Raw genomic sequence first — 11,695 nt, forward strand, 5'->3', positions numbered from 1 at the left:
TAGTACAGCGGGTACATAGGGCACTTGCCCTGCACACAGCTGACCCAGGTTGGATCCCCAGCATCCCATATGGTCAGAAATCAACTCTGAGCACAGAGCTGGGAGTAACTCCTGAGCACTTCCAGATGTGGCCCAAAAAACAAAACAAAAAATGGAGATAATGCCTTTCAAGTGCTCAGCAGTACCAGGACTGACAAGCTTAATGGTGACCCAAGCCAAAAAGGGTCTCCCTGAAGCTGGAGCCCCAAGACCCTCCTTCTCCCCAGGGACCTTGCCCTTATCCCACGAGGGATAAAGTAGCTCCTGTTTCCCTGTGGCCATACAGTGCCCCACCCCTTCTCAGCAAGTCTCCAGGGACCTCGCTCCTTCCCCAGCAGGGCCCTCCTCTAATCAGCTCTGGAGTGACCCTGGTATCAGAGAGGAAAGAGAAATCGGGGCTCCACCATCCTCCTGCCCCCTGCAGTCACAGCTCAAGCGTCCGTCAGGATGAGGGGTGGGATGGGTGGAAGCAGCTAGAGCAAAGATAACATCTCCTGAGAGATCAGCCAGGCCCTTCAGCAGCTCCACATTCTCCATGCACATTGCTGCTTCTGGCATTTGTCAGCCGTCTTCCCTGCTTCTCACTCCCCCCACAACATACAACACACGAAACGGACTCTGGGGCCAGAATGTTACTATCTGTTACTATCACAGAGAGCGTTGCACTTGCCTTGCACATGGCCAACCTGGGGTTCAATCCCCAGCACTTCATATGATTCCCCCAATCCTGCTAGGAGTGATCCCTGAGCACAGAGCCCAGAGTAAGCCCTGGGCACCGCCGGGTGTGGCCCAAAACCAAAACAAAACACAGAGACCTTCATTATCCCTCCAGAGAGAGCCATCAGCCCCCGCCTCTCCCCAACAGACACACACACATACCAACACACATTCTTCTCTCTCTCTCTCTCTCTCTCTCTCTCTCTCTCTCTCTCACTCTCTCTCTGTTTTGGGGCCACACCCGGTGGTATTCAGGGCTGACTCCTGGCTCTGTGCTCAGGGATCACTCCAAGTGGAACTCAGGAGACATCCGGGGTCCTCTGGGTCGACCCGCAGCCAAGTGTCATGCCCACAGCATTAACTATCCAGCCATTTTCACTCCACATACTTTTCTTACGCCTCCATACAAATAGAAAACTCCGCAGCCACATGTGATTTGTGCCCCCTGTCCTGAAAATGAGGACTAATAATGCACTCCAGGACACGGCCCAGCCGCTGTGTGCAGCCTCTCACCAGCAGTTCAAAGCACGCTGCTGAGAGGGAAGAGAACAGAAGAAAACACCCCCCCCTCCGCCCCAGAGTTTGTGCGGCTGACTCAGGACTGCCCGTGGAGGAAACCAGCTTTCTAGACCCCCATCCTGAGCCCGTGTCTCTGACAGTGCGTCTCAGCGGCTGCTCAGGGAGCGTTTCAGCTGAAACAACAAGGATTTTCTGCTGGACAAGATAGGCACCTGCAACCCATTGGGGCTCAGCCCCCAGCCAGCACCGCAGCCCCCACCAGCCCCAGATCTGGGGTCAGGGCTGGAGGAACCTCTAGGCTTATTTTGTTTAACTTTTGTTTTGGGGTCACACGTGATGGTGCTCAGAACTTACTCCTGGCTCTGCACTCAGGGATCACTCCTGGCGGGCCTTGGAGGATCATATGGCGAGCCAGGATCAAACCTGTGTCTACTGTGTGCAGGTAAAGGCCTTTTTCTTCTCCGGCCCCACCCCTCGCAGCTTAGTTAGCAACTTCAAGGTCATCGGGGTTAGTGCCAGTGAAAGGCCAGAGGGAAAGCGGGACCCTCTGACCCAGAGGAAATGAGTTGGGAGGAAACAAGGAGGGTGGTCCTGGCTGGCGTTTAAGGAAACTGTTCGAATGCACAGAAAGGTAGGTCCTGCTTGGTGGGGGTCCCTGGTCTGAGCCCCCAGGATGAGGCTGATCACTGTCACTGCAGGGGGTGGGCGGAGGGATGAAGAGGCAGGGAGAGTTCCTGGCACCTGGGTCCAAAGCCAGCCCCCAGCGAGCAGTGGGGCACTGGTCTCAATGGCCCCTCCCTGGCTGCAGCCACATCACTAGCAAGGAGGGAAGGGAAGAGAGGTCTGAACCCCACGGCCACAGAGGGCAAAAGAGAGCTCTGCATGGCCCCGCTGCACACTTCAGTACCAGCTGGTAGTTCCGTGAGCTGGAGTGGGCGCACAGCTGTGGGCTAGCAGGGGCACAGACACTGGGATGCCTCCCCATCCAAAGGGCAGTATCTAAACCAGACTTGTGCCCTGCCAGGTGAAGGGGGCACCCAGACAGAGCCTCTGCTCGGCCAGGGGCAGACCTGACTCTGCCACGTTACCCAGATCAAAAGACACGAGCACTAAAATCTGAGGTTCCTGCCTTCCAGCTGCGAGGATGCATTTGCGCCAATGCATGTGTTTTGGATTAAGCCCGTTTGTGAGACCAAGGCCATCCCCTCCTCCTCCCACAACTGCTGGCCTCAAGCTGCACCCTGGTGGACCTCAGGCACAGTGCAGGGAGGGGTCCACCCTGGCCCTGGAAGAGAGAGTCCCAAGGGGATCCCCTTCAGATCCTCCTCCTGCTTGGTGACCCCACGAGCTCTAGACCATAATCCTTTATTCAGGCCTTCCCCTGACCCCAGACGGACCAGCCCGAGGAGTGGACGCCCTGAACCCCAGTCAGTCCCTCCCACCCGGCCTGGCCAGACAGTGATGGGTTTCTGGGAAGCTGCAGCTGTTCGTGGGCTGGGACCCTGACCGCTCCTTGCTGTGGATTGCCTCAGGGGGTTGGGAGGGTGTGGACCTCCATTCGGTCCAGCGCTGGCAGCGGCGCCGCCTACACTGGCTGTACTGAACAGGGGTCATTGTTTGTGTGAAGCCCAAACCCCATCGGCCTCCCAGCTTTTTATTCATAGCAAATGTGGCCATAGAAAAAAAAAAATCCCACCCTTTTTTCTTGGCTTGGCTAGAAGGGTCCAGCGGTGCTCCCTGGGGGCTCCCGCAGTGCCCAGCAGCGCTTGGCAGTGCTGGAGAGTTACCTTTGAAATCAGCACCAGTTATCCGAGACAAAGCTGCTGGCTGCGGGAGGAGCCGGCTCCCCAATCCCCCAGGGGAACAGGCTCCCCGCCTCCTCCTCCCCTGGGAAGCCCCTCGGCGGTGCTGTCCAGACCTGTCCCAGCCACCGAGTTCTCTGCATCTTCCCCTCCACACCTCCTTCAAGTCTTCCCAGCATTTCTCCCCGGGGTGCAGGGAGTCTGGGGGTGCGAGAGCCTGGCACGCCCCCCCACACACACACATTCCCTCTGCCTTCTCTCGTCTATTTTCTCCCTGGAGCCCGAACTCTCTTCACCCTCTCTCCCACGCACCCGTTTTCTCTGCTCCCCGCCTGAGCCCGCAGGCTGAGTCCCAGGATCCCGCTCTCCGTCAGGCAGAGAGGCGGGACTGGGGACGGCGTTACCTGTAGGTGCGCTCAGCTGCGCCCAGCCTGGGTTCCTGGAAGCCCTCGAGCACTGAGGGGTTCCCTGAAGCCCCGAGCGTTTGCTGCCTCCCAAGCCCGTCCAGCAGGCTTCAGGTTACAGCTGCCTCTTAAAGCGGCCGGCGCGCAATTTGGATTCTGTGATTGCATCATTGTGTGTGGTTAACGTTAACCCACTGCTGCCCTTCCACCCCTCACACACCCCCCAATATGCTCCCATTCGTATATCAACTCCTCCACCTGACTGCCCTCCAGGCTTTCTCCTCTGCCTCCCAGACACCGGCCTGGGTGGGGAGATGCCATGGGGAAGAAGGTTGTCCCCTGAGGCCTGAGAGGCTGACCAGGACAGAGGAAACAGTCTGGACTAAGGAGCACTGGCTTCTCTGGAGCCTTGGCTCTAGCACTAACAGGTTTGGGGCAAGATGATTTCTCACGTCCTCTCTCCGTCCCCCACTGAAATATGTCAAGAAGGGCCGGGGATGTCTGGGTATCTTGATAGCCCTGAAACATGTCAGAGCTGCAGATCAGAAAGGACGACACCAAAGAGGAAGAGCTGGCCCAGCCAAGAGTGCCGTGCCCACCGGGCACAGTCCAGGCTAACCAGGGAGGGCACTCAGAGGTTTAGGAACTTACAAAGTGATTGTCCAACTAAAGCCCCACCAGGAAAACAACTAGGGAATAAAAACAAGTATTTTTTTGGCAGCCTGGTCAAGAGTGCTGTGGCCATTCAAGACACATGTATGTTTTTGGCCACGGGGGTGAGCAGAGAGAATGAGTACAGGGGCTCAGGCACTTGCCTTGCATGTTGCTGACTCCAGTTTGTGGTCCTTGGCACCTAAGCCCCACTGGGAGTGATCCCTGAGCACAGCCAGGAGTAAGTCCTGAACACTGCTGGATGTAGTACCCCCATAAAAATCATTAGGACAAGACTATCAACCAAACATGAGACTATGGACCAAACATGATGGCTGCTTGTTACCTGTATGGTAACCACAACATCCAAAAGGACAGAGAGAGTAAGAGGGGTTGTGCCTGCCACAGAGGCAGGAGGTGAGAAGGTGGGTGGGAGGGATACTAGGAATATTGGTGGTGGAGAATGGGCACTGGTGGAGGGATGGGTACTTGAACATTGTTTAACTGAAACGTAATCATGAAAGTCTGTAAGTCTGTAAATGTATCTCACGACGATTCATTCAGATAAAAAAAAAAATCATGAGGACAGTTGAGCCACACTCTCTAGTGCTAGGGGGTCATTCCTAGAAGTACTCAAGGGACCACACAGCACGAGGGATCAAGCCAGAGTCACCACGACCTTGAAGGCGAGTGCTGAACTCCCAGGCACCATCAAAACAATGTTTTAAGGAAATGTGCCTAGTTTAAATTGTGAATAATTATAAGTGCAAAATATACATTAGATTTGAATATTTAATAGGAACAAAAACTATAAACACTCTCATTAATGAGATAACTATCTCATTAACTATGTCATTATACTGATTGCATATATTGGGTTAAATTAAACGTTATTAAACTTTTACCCACTTGGGAGCAAAGGATGGAGCTCCAGCAGTGAGACTCTTGTCTTATATGTATGAGCTCTGGTTTCAACACAAGGAAAAAAAATGCACTTTCAACTTTTCACCTATTATCATGGCTACCAGAAAGCCTTAAATTACATATGTGGTTCACATTAATTTTTATTAGATAGGCCTGCTATGTAAAGTATTATGGAGACAATTAAAATATATGAGACTCAGTTTTAAGAGTGAACAAATGGGGCTGGAGAGACAGTAGAGCGGGTAAGGCACTCGCCTTGCACATGGTTAACCTGGGTCCGAGCCCATCACTCGACTACCTCCAGAAGCAGTTCCTGAATGCAGAGTCAGGAGTAACCCCTGAGCATTGGTGGGTGTGTTCCACCCTCCCCCCCAAAAAAATAAAAGGATGATTAGAGGGCTGGAGAGACGGTGTAGGAAGCTAAGCACTTGCCTTGCATGCAGCTGACCTGGGTTTGATTCCTATTACCAATATGGGGTCCAAAGCCCCACCAAAAGTGATTTCTGAGTATGAAGCCAGGAGTAAGTCCTGAATACTTCCAGGTGTGGCCTCATCCTCAAAAAACAGTGACTACAGCACTGAAGGACAAACCACAGCACATCCTCAGATCATTGCTTCAAATAAGAGCCCAGAGAGCTTACACGGGATGCGAATTGCTAAGTGAAGTCCTTGAGCCACCTGAGCACTACTTAGGAAAGAAAAAGTCAGTGGATAAGGGTGAGGGGGTGTCAGGGAGATAGCTCAGATGAGTTGTATTGCATGCTCTGTATGTGAGGACCCCAGATTTTATCTTCAGTATCACTGAAAGTGGCTCCAAAATAAGACGTGAATAGTAAGGACCTGAGGCATGTGGACACCTTTCACTGTGGACAAGGTATGTGAGGCCGAAGTGGAGCCATGACAGACTCCACTTTAAGACCAAACTCAGCAGGCCTAAGTCTCGGTTTCCCCTGTCAGAAAGTCCTGACTTTTCAGAAAACAGTATCACCCTGGGCAGATAAACCGCCCCATGGCAGCAGCCTATCAGAGTAGGGGACATGGGCAGTGGCACTCAGCCAAGTAGAGAGGGCCTAGGGAGTGAAGTCACGGGACTGGACAGGGACCAAGAATTGGAAACATAATGTTGGTCCCTGAAGTCACAGGGACTGACAGGGACCAGAATTGGAAACATATTGCCAGTTCCTAGAAAAAAATGCTGTTATGTAACCAATCCCTATATAAGCTGCTTGGAGTTGGGGGTCCTTGTCAAAACTCCACTGCATTAGATGAGACTTGGACCCTAGCTCGAGCTAGCTAATAAAGGGGCCTGTCATTTGCATCCTCTCATCTGGTCTGGTCAATGTGCCAGCAAAACTCCCTTCCCGGGACATAACAGTTAAAGCTGAGATCCCTCTCTCACACTATACACAGAATTCAGTGGATTTGAGATTTCCTGTTTCTTCTGCAGTGTTATAGCTAGAAATCAAGGTCTCACATACACAAAGCATATGCTCTACCACTGATCACACCCTCAGCCTAGAGATTTAAATGCAAAAAAAAAAATTATGCTTTTTGCAGAACTGTTTGGGGGGGGGGGGCAGGATCACATTCAGCAGGGCTCAGGGCAACATACGTAGTACTAGAGATTGAACTAGAATTGATCATGCGCAAGGCAGGCACTTCAGCCCTGGTACTATCCCTCCAGCCCCAGGACAGTCTTTAAAAATAGGGGTCATGGGGCTGGAGCAATAGCACAGCGGGAAGAGCGTTGTTCTATACCCAGGTTCAATTCCCAGCATCCCATATGGTCCCCTGAGCACCGCCAGGAGTAGCTCCTGAGTGCACAGCCAGGAGGAGTAACCCCTGTGCATCACTGGGTGTGACCCCCCGCAAAAAAAAAAATAGAGGCCATGGGGCTGGAGCTATATACAGGTATAGGGCATTTGCTTTGCACGCAGCCAATCTGGGTTCGATCACCAGCATCCCATATGGTCCCCTGAGCACCACCAGGAGTGATTCCTGAGTCCAGAGCCAGGGTAACCTCTGTGCATATCCAGATGTGACCCAAAAAAGAAAAGGAAAAGAAAGGAAGGAAAAGAAAAAAATAGGGGTCACACCCAGAGGTGTTGTGGGGAGCTGGGACTGGGCTCTAACTCAGCATTCATCACTTGCTAGATTTTCACTCTGCCTCTGAGCTGTCTCCTGGACCCTTCACAAATATTTGTTCCATCCTGTTTCAAATATTTTATGTATTTTTGCAGAAATGTTTAAAATGGTTTTTATTTCAATTACTTGTGTTTTTTTTATATATGTATAGGTATTCAGTTAACATATCTCACAATGAAATTTAAAAAGGGCCTGGGGTCTGGGAGATGCTCAAACAGCAGGAACACATACTTTGCATGCCACAGACCAGGGTTTGAGCCTCAGAACCACATGGTATCCCCAGCACCAAGACAGGAGTAGCCTTTGAGTACTTCCAGCTGTGACCCCAAAACAAAACAACACAAAAAAATAAGTCAGAAGATAATTACTTAATCTTTGAGGGGATAAAAGATGGGAAGCATCACTTTCCCCAACTTCAAACTGTAGTGATTAAAACACCATGATACTGGAATACAGATCCTCAGATCAATGGAATAGAGTTGAATATCCCAAGACACACACCTTCAAGTCTATGATCAATTAATCTTCAATAAAAGAGCAAAAAACATAAAACGGAGCAAGAAAAGCTTCTTCAACACGTCATGCTGGGAAAGCTTGTCAGGTACATGCAAAAAACTGAACTCAGACCTCTCTCTAACACCATTCACAAAAGTCAAATCAAAATGGATTAAAGACCTTGACATCAAACCATAAGGTACATAGAGGAAAATGTGGACAGAACTTTCCATGACATTAAAGGTAAAGGCATCTTCAAGGATGAACACCACTAACCAAGCAAGTAGAAGCAAAAATAAACAAAAATGCAACTACATTAAATTAAGAAGCTTCTGTACCTCAGAGGAAATAATAACCAGAATACAAAGACAGCCCATGGAATGGGAGAGACTATTTACCCAACATTCATATTCTAAAATCATATCCGGGGTTGGAGCAATAGTACAGTGGGTAGGGCGTTTGCCTTGCACATGGCCGACCTGGGTTCGATTCCTAGCATCCCATATGGTCCCCCCGAGCACCACCAGGAGTAATTCCAGAGTGCAAAGCCAGGAGTAACCCCTGTGCATCGCCGGGTGTGACCCAAAAAGCAAAGAATAAATAAATAAATAATATCATATCCAAGATTTACAAGGCACTGGTAGAACTCATTTCTTAAAAAAAGAAAAGAAAATCCAACCTCTTCAAAAAATGGGGAGAAGAACAGAAACTTCCTCAAAGAAGAAATACATATGGTCAAAAGGCACATGAAAAAATGCTCTATCTACATTACTAATCATCAGGGAGTTGCAAATCTAAACAATGAGGCATCATCTCACACCACAGAGACTGGCATACATCAAAAAGAACAAGAACACTAGTGTTGGTGTGGATGGGGAGAAAGGGACTCTCATTCAGTACTGGTGGGAATGTCAACTGATCCAGTCTTTTTGAAAAATAATATGGACATTCCTACAAAATCTAGGAATTGAGCCTCCATTTGACTCAGTAATCCCACTTCTCAGAATATACCTCAGGGACCCCCAAAAATGGAAAAAAGATATTTGAGTCCCTGTGTCCCTTATAGTACTATCTATCCACAATAGCCAAAATCCAGAGACAACCCAAGTGTCCAAGAATAGATGACTGGATAAAGAAACTACGGTTCGTATACAGAGTAAAATATTGCTCAGCCATGGAAAAGACAAAGCCATGTAGTCTGCCACTACATGGAGGGACCTGGAAAGTATCATGCTGAGTGAAGTTAGTCAGAGGGTGAGACAGAATGATCTCTCTCATATGCAGAGTATAAGGAAACATAATGGGGGGATAATGAATGCCCAAAGACAATGAAAACTAAGAACCCGAAAACTGATAAAAGGGAACAAATTACCTGAGGGCTGAGGGGGCTGGGGGATAACAGAGAGGAGGCAACAAGCAGTGGAGGCAAGAAGGAGGTGGTGCTGAAAGTTGGTAAAGTTGGTATGAAACCCTACTGGCAACAGTACAGTAAACCACAATGTGAAAACAAATTTTCTTTTTTTTGCTTTTTGGGTCACACCCAGCAATGCACAGGGGTCACTCCTGGCTCATGCACTCAGGAATCACCCCCGGCGGTGCTCAGGGGACCATATGGAATGCTGGGATTTGAACCTGGGTCGGCTGCGTGCAAGGCCAACACCCTTCCCGCTGTGCTATCACTCCAGCCCCGAAAACAAATACTTTTTTGTTTTTTGGGGTCTTTTTTTTTTGGCTTTTTGGGTCATACCCGGCGATGCACAGGGGTTACTCCTGGCTCTGCACTCAGGAATTACCCCTGGCAGTGCTCAGGGGACCATATGGGATCCTGGGAATAGAACCTGGGTCGGCCACATGCAAGGCAAATGCCCTCCCCGCTGTGCTATCGCTCCAGTCCCCAAAAACAAATACTTTTTAAAAGTGCCAACCCGGGTTTGATTCCTCCGCCCCTCTCAGAGAGCCCAGCAAGCTACCGAGAGTATCCCGCCCGCACGGCAGAGCTTGGCAAGCTACCTGTGGCGTATTCGATATGCCAAAACTAGTAACAACAAGTCTCACAATGGAGACGTTACTGGTGCCCACTCGAGCAAATCGATGAACAACGGGTGGACTGTGCTACAGTGCTACAGTGCCCCTCTTAAAGGCAGACTGACCAAGTGGGAGGCAAAGGGGGAAGGGAAGGGAGAGGGGGAGAAGTTAGTGGAGGGAAGTGGAGGGTTAGTGGAGGGAAAGGCTTGGTGTGGAAACAATGAATGCCTGAAACCCGATCATGAATAACTTTGTAATTTCAGGTGACTAATGAAAACTAAGAGAATCACTTGTCTTGCATGTGTAAAATCCTGAATTTAATGATTAGTATGGAAAAAAAAAGACAAATGAGGGACTGGAGCAATGATACAGTAGGGAGGGCACTTGCCTTATACACGGCTGACCCGAATTTGTTCCCTGGCACTCCGTATGGTCCCCTGAGCCTTCCAAAAATGACCCCTGAACACAGAGCCAGGAGTTAGCCTTGAGTACTGTGGTCCAAGCCCGCTGTCCCCGCCACCTCCCCTGTCCCATGCACAGAAGACAAATGAAATGTATTCCTTTTGTTCTGCTCTCTGGAGAGAGCTGATGTTAATCTTTTTCCTGTTTATCCATGCAGAGATATTTTTGTGCTTCAAAAAATAAATACAGGGACAGTGGTGTGGCTCGGCAGTATAGTACATAGCCTGCATTTGTTTTGTCTGTGCCATCACCAAAATAAATACACACATCTACCACAGAAGAATTTGTAAGTGTTCTAGAAGATCCTCTGTGATCGCTGAGTAGTAAGATTTTTTTTTCAAATAAGACATCAAAAGAAGTACAAAATTAGGGCTGGCAAGACAGTACAGCAAGTAGGGTGCCTTGCACGCAGCCAACCTGGGTTCAATCCCCAGCACCCCATATGGTCCCCTGAGTCCCACCAGGAGTAATTCCTGAGCACAGAGCCAGGAGTAAGCTCTGAGCACAACCTGGCATGCCTCCCTCCTACCCCCCCAAAAGAGTGCAAATTGCAAAAGATATTTAGCATTAACATTTTTTAAAAATTCCTCTCAGGGTCTGAGTGATAGATAGTACAGCAAGTAGGGTGCTTGCCTTGCATGTGGCTGACCTGGGTTCCATCCACAGCACCCTATATGGTCCCCCAAGCCACACCAGGAATAATTCTTGAGTGCAGAGCCAGGATAAGGTCTGAGTATCGTTGGTTATGGCCAAAAATACAAAAACAACAAAAAAGAAAAGTACACTTTTTTGTCCAAAAAAAGTCCAAAAAAGGACTTTCTATAGTTCACACTATGTTACTCTCCCTTAGGAATGAAAAACTTCTGTGGAGGGGCCAGAGCGACAGCACAGCGGGTAGGACAACTTCTTTGCAAGTGGCTGATCTGAGTTTGATCCCCGACATCCTTTATGGTCTCCTGGGCACTGCCAGGAGTAATTCCAGAGGGCTGGAGTGATAGAACAGCAGGTAGGACGTTTGCCTTGCATGTGGCCGACCCAGGTTTGATTCCCAGCATCCCATATGGTCCCCTGAGCACGGCCAGGAGTAATTCCTGAGTGCATAAGCCAGGAGTAACCCGTGTGCATTGCCGGGTGTGACCCAAAAAGCAAAAAAAAAAAAAAGGAGTAATTCCAGAGTGCTGAGCCAGGAATAAGTGTAAGTGCAGAGCATTCCGGGTGTGGCCCAAAAGAAGAAGGGAAAAAGAAAAAAAAAAGTAAAAGTTCTGTGGAAAGGTAATAGAAATGCATGAAAATAAACTCTAGAAGGTGGTGATGAGAGCAGGGGAAAGAATGGGAAGGAATTTGGGGTCATTGCTAAACTGGGAATGTTTATTTCAGGCCTCACAGTAGCATTTGGCATATCCCCTATTTGTCCTATTTCACAATACACTATCATGAAGACTTCTTTCTTCCCATGGGGACCGTGGAAGGAGTTTGTATCCCGCCTGAGGCAAGGGCCTCCAACCAGCTCTC

At 49.5% G+C, this 11,695-nt stretch overlaps 1 protein-coding gene across 1 annotated transcript in view; it reads right to left on the minus strand.

The window, feature by feature from the left end:
* SERPINF1 (serpin family F member 1) overlaps window positions 1-3,620 on the minus strand; it is a 12,975-nt gene extending 9,355 nt beyond the window's left edge. Inside the window, exon 1 of the mRNA XM_004604978.2 lies at window positions 3,482-3,620. The gene's annotated coding sequence lies outside the window, so the exon portion shown is untranslated. The remainder of the gene's footprint in view (window positions 1-3,481) is intronic.
* Between the last annotated feature and the right edge of the window lie 8,075 nt (window positions 3,621-11,695).

This window comes from Sorex araneus, chromosome 3 (genome assembly GCF_027595985.1).
Source record: "Sorex araneus isolate mSorAra2 chromosome 3, mSorAra2.pri, whole genome shotgun sequence".
Classification (NCBI taxonomy): Eukaryota; Metazoa; Chordata; class Mammalia; order Eulipotyphla; family Soricidae; genus Sorex; species Sorex araneus.